General features: G+C 38.4%; 1 long non-coding RNA gene across 1 annotated transcript; it reads left to right on the forward strand.

Moving 5' to 3' along the window:
• Window positions 1-4166: 4166 nt before the first annotated feature.
• Window positions 4167-5339, forward strand: LOC113313373. The gene is made up of 4 exons (XR_003341821.1): window positions 4167-4440; window positions 4959-5011; window positions 5106-5147; window positions 5242-5339. It is a non-coding gene; the product is annotated as an uncharacterized LOC113313373 (long non-coding RNA).
• Window positions 5340-5547: the final 208 nt, after the last annotated feature.

The raw sequence follows: 5547 nt of genomic DNA on the forward strand, positions 1-5547 counted from the left end.
AATGCTCTCACACCATTATAAGGAACATTCTTGCACCTAGAATAGAGCCAAGGACACACTTTTATCTCATGGTTCCCTTGTTCACACATAGCACACTCAGTTAAGATTTTTTCCATTTTCATCTTACTGTTGCTGTTGTTGCATCTACCACTACTACTTGGAGAGTTTTTCGCACCTCCATCCATGACTGATTCAGTGTTTTTAAAGCTAATTACAACTAATTTCAGTCCATAGCCAGTAATGCAATCCTGTCATGCACATTTGATTACTTCTTTTAACAACAAGTAAACACACACATAGTTCATCCAAGTATAAAACAATCAGTTCACAATTCTCAAAGTATCTAAAGCATATATACCTTCGAACTCTTCTCTCAAGTTAAGATTTGTTTCCCTTCAGTGTGAATATACCCCTCCTAGTTCAACCAAGTATTGTACATGAAATTCTTATGAAATCCTAAACTGGTTTCAAGACAAAATTGAAGCAATTCCTGCAAAAGAATTCAAAATTTCAATCAACAGACGAATTAAATGCAATGATTGAAAAGAATTAAAAATCAAACAAAAAAAACATCAAGTAAACACACACATAGTTCAGCCAAGTATAGAACAATCAGTTCACAATGCTTAAAATATCTAAAGCATATATAACTTCGAACTCTTCTCTCAAGTTAAGATTTGTTTCCCTTCAGTGAGAATATACCCCTCCAAGTTCAACCAAGTATTGTACATGAAATTCTTATGAAATCCTAAACTGATTTCCAGACAAAATTGAAGCAATTCCTCCAAAAGAATTCAAAATTTCAATCAACAGACGAATTAAATGCAATGATTGAAAAGAATTAAAAATCAAACAAAAAAAAACATCAAAATCGAGAATCAAAATCAAAAAATAAATAAAACCCTAAACAAATCGAGAAACCCGATTTACATACTTGTATAATTCTTCAGCTATGTCGATTGGTTGATTGTTATAAGTGTTCAACTCGATCTGTTGGTGAAGACAACTTCAGCTCCCTCGATCTGTTGGGTTCATGATATTGGTTTTGTTGATGGTGAGCTGTTGGTGATGGGGTGTTGGTGATGGTGAGCTTTTGATAATGGTGGTTTGATGGTAAGAAAAATCAATAGGGGGGGATATGTGGTTTTACAGAGAAGTGAGGAAGGAGGAGAAGGGGTTGGGAAGCGCTGCGGGCTGGGAGAATTTAGGGTAGAATGAAAAAAATTGAAGCTGAGGAGAAAATATTAAGGAAAAACAAAAATATGGACGGTTAGAGATTGAAATGGATGGTTAGGATGTCAGACTTCCTAAACCCCTTTCGCAACCTTTGTGAGAAGTCGTCGTAGGGCTGTTTTTCATTCTGCTAAAAAAATTTCACTTCTGCTAAATTCTATCCACTTCTGTTAAATCTTTCTTTATTCTAAAAATTATTTTGGTATGGGCTTCACCTAAGTATTTTGACTTATATTATTCCACTTCAGCCATGTCTCGATCTCGGAGCCCATTTCTTCCTCGAAGTTGACGAATTTAGGGTTTGTTTAGGGTTTCGGAGGATATGACGATGGAATCTTACCCGTAGCTGGTTGGATTCACCGTTCTTACCGAGTTTCCCACCATATAGTAGTCCGGGTCTCGATCTCGGAGCCCATTTCTTCGTCGAAGTTGACGAATTTAGGGTTTATTTAGGGTTTCGAAGGATATGACGATGGAATCTTACCCGTAGATGGTTGGATTCACCATTCTTACCGAGTTTCCCACCTTTATAGTAGTCCGGGTCTCGATCTCGGATCCCATTTCTTCCTCGAAGTTGACGAATTTAGGGTTTATTTAGGGTTTCGAAGGATATGACGATGGAATCTTACCCGTAGATGGTTGGATTCACCGTTCTTACCGAGTTTCCCACCTTTATAGTAGTCCGGGTCTCGATCTCGGAGCCCATTTCTTCCTCGAAGTTGACGAATTTAGGGTTTATTTAGGGTTTCGGAGGATATGACGATGGAATCTTACACGCAGCTGGTTCGATTCACCGTTCTTACCGAGTTTCCCACCTATATAGTAGTCTGGGTCTCGATCTCGGAGCCCATTTCTTCCTCGAAGTTGACGAATTTAGGGTTTGTTTAGGGTTTCGGAGGATATGACGATGGAATCTTACCCGTAGCTGGTTGGATTCACCGTTCTTACCGAGTTTCCCACCTATATAGTAGTCTGGGTCTCGATCTCGGAGCCCATTTCTTCCTCGAAGTTGACAAATTTAGGGTTTTTTTAGGGTTTCGGAGGATATGACGATGAAATCTTACCCGTAGATGGTTGGATTCACCGTTCTTACCGAGTTTCCCACCTATATAGTAGTCTGGGTATCGATCTCGGAGCCCATTTCTTCCTCGAAGTTGACGAATTTATGGTTTGTTTAGGGTTTCGGAGGATATGACGATGGAATCTTACACGTAGCTGGTTCGATTCACCGTTCTTACCGAGTTTCCCACCTATATAGTAGTCTGGGTCTCGATCTCGGAGCCCATTTCTTCCTCGAAGTTGACGAATTTAGGGTTTATTTTGGGTTTCGGAGGATATGACGATGGAATCTTACCCGTAGATGGTTGGCTTCACCGTTCTTACCGAGTTTCCCACCTTTATAGTAGTCCGGGTCTCGATTTCGGAGCCCATTTCTTCCTCGAAGTTGACGAATTTAGGGTTTATTTAGGGTTTCGGAGGATATGACGATGGAATCTTACCTGTAGATGGTTGGATTCACCGTTCTTACCGAGTTTCCCACCTTTATAGTAGTCTGAGTCTCGATTTCGGAGCCCATTTCTTCCTCGAAGTTGACGAATTTAGGGTTTATTTAGGGTTACGGAGGATATGACGATGGAATCTTACACGTAGTTGGTTCGATTCACCGTTCTTACCGAGTTTCCCACCTATATAGTAGTCTGGGTATCGATCTCGGAGCCCATTTCTTCCTCGAAGTTGAAGAATTTATGGTTTGTTTAGGGTTTCGGAGGATATGACGATGGAATCTTACCCGTAGCTGGTTGGATTCACCGTTCTTACCGAGTTTCCCACCTATATAGTAGTCTGGGTCTCGATCTCGGAGCCCATTTCTTCCTCGAAGTTGACAAATTTAGGGTTTTTTTAGGGTTTCGGAGGATATGACGATGGAATCTTACCCGTAGATGGTTGGATTCACCGTTCTTACCGAGTTTCCCACCTTTATAGTAGTCCGGGTCTCGATCTCGGAGCCCATTTTTTCCTTGAAGTTGACGAATTTAGAGTTTGTTTAGGGTTTCGGAAGATATGACGATGGAATCTTACCCATAGCTGGTTGGATTCACCGTTATTACCGAGTTTCCCACCTATATAGTAGTCCGGGACTCGATCTCGGAGCCCATTTCTTCCTCGAAGTTGACGAATTTAGGGTTTATTTAGGGTTTCGGAGGATATGACGATGGAATCTTACACGTAGATGGTTCGATTCACCGTTCTTACCGAGTTTCCCACCTATATAGTAGTCTGGGTCTCGATCTCGGAGCCCAATTCTTCCTCGAAGTCTACGAATTTAGGGTTTGTTTAGGGTTTCGGAGGATATGACGATGGAATCTTACCCGTAGCTGGTTTGATTCACCGTTCTTACCGAGTTTCCCACCTATATAGTAGTTCTGGTATGAATCACCGCCTTCACCAAGTACATGTTTATTTTTATTTTTGTCTGCAAAATAATATATTAACAAGAAATTTATTTATTATTTATGACGATGGAATCTTACCTGTAGATGTTAGGATTCATCGTTTTTACCGAGTTTCCTACTTCTTTAATTTTTACTCCGAATCAGGTTCAGTGTCGAATTTGAGTAAAGTAATATACATTTGATGGTTATTAATTGGTTATCATTTCTAATCCAACGATCTAGAATGAAGTAAAAACAAAAAAAAGTATCACTACTCAATTTAACGGTCATGATTCCTTGGTCGGTATGACAAAAACAAACACATTTCTCAATCCGTAACTTATTCTCTTAACCAATTAGATTGCATAAAATCTAATCTAACGGCTCTAAAGCATATCATGCGGATTCAAGATATTTCAACCCAACATCCCGCCCAAACATCCCGCCCAAATTTTGCAACGTGTCACCTCTTCCAATTTTCGGAAAAACCAAAAATTAAGGACCACAAAAAAACTCTTTCACTTTCTACCTCGGTTCCTTCTCCATTCAACTCTTTCATTTTCTCTTTCTATTTCTCATCTCAGAGAAAAACTCTCTGCAAAATCAAAAAATGGAGATCGTTTTTAGCCGAAATCCAAATCTTACCTCATAGTTCTTTCTCCGTTCAACATAAATCCTCCCATCTCAGAAACTCTCCTCAAATCAACCTATTAACAGGAAGTGTATCAAACCGCAGATCCAGTTCAAAGGGTAGTCAGAAATTCTCTCTATAGTGGTAAAAATAAATCTCTAAAACCCTTTGTTCTCTGATTTTTTTGGTTGAATAGAGGTTCTTGTTTTAGGGTTTGGTATATTAACAAGTAATTTTAATGATATTTGTTCTAGGGTTTGGATCGTTCGTTTTATTTTATTTATAAAATAACATGCAATTGTGTTTTGATGTTTGTTCTACCTAGGATTTTGGATTTTGTTTTGGGATTCTTTTTAATTTTACTGATTGTTGATTTTTTTGATTTTTTGTTATAACATGCAATTTTGTGTTTTGATTTTAGTTCTTTTTGCTTATTTTGCATGCTAGTAAACTTAAATTGGAGCAATAATAGCATGGTTTAGTATTTTGTAGCAGGAATTTAACATTTGGTAGGATAAGAAATTAACTTTGATTTTATTGGGTTTGTAAAGGACCAGTATAAACTCTGGATTTAGGGAATGATATGTTGCTTCCTTTCTGAATATTTTAGGGAATGATATGTTGCTTCCTTTGCTGATCACTTTTTAATTCTGTATTTGTAGCTCATATAACTGCATTGATGAAAACAAATCTCACAGCAATGGGAAAGAATAAGGTAAAGACTTAGACTGGCTCTTCAGTTGCTTTTATTCATGTAAATGACCCTTTTAAGTCACGCTAAGCTTATGTATTTTATGTTGTATACCAAGGTAACAGTAAAGAAAAAGCAGCTCAAGCAGTTTCCAATCAAGGTAAACTATTTTCGTCTCAATATATATTTCATTGTATTAACCGAAAAATTTCTTTACCTTCTTATTTTAACTAAATTATATATGGTTGTTGTAGATGAAGAAGCAACTGAAGAGCAAGTCCGAATCTGATAATGCATCTCCACCTGAATCTGCTACACTTACTTCAAAGTGCCGAACACCAAGAAATAGCAATTTTGTAGAACCACCTAAACCTACATCTCAGAGGCGATCATCACCAAGGTTCAAAGAACCCGCAGAACCAACTGAACCTACATCTCAGAGGCGATCATCACCAAGGTTGAAAGAACCCGCAGAACCAACTGAACCTACATCTCAGAGGCGATCATCACCAAGGTTGAAAGAACCCAGAGAACCAACTGATCCTAGAAGTACTACACAA

This window comes from Papaver somniferum, chromosome 9 (genome assembly GCF_003573695.1).
Source record: "Papaver somniferum cultivar HN1 chromosome 9, ASM357369v1, whole genome shotgun sequence".
Taxonomy (NCBI): domain Eukaryota; kingdom Viridiplantae; phylum Streptophyta; class Magnoliopsida; order Ranunculales; family Papaveraceae; genus Papaver; species Papaver somniferum.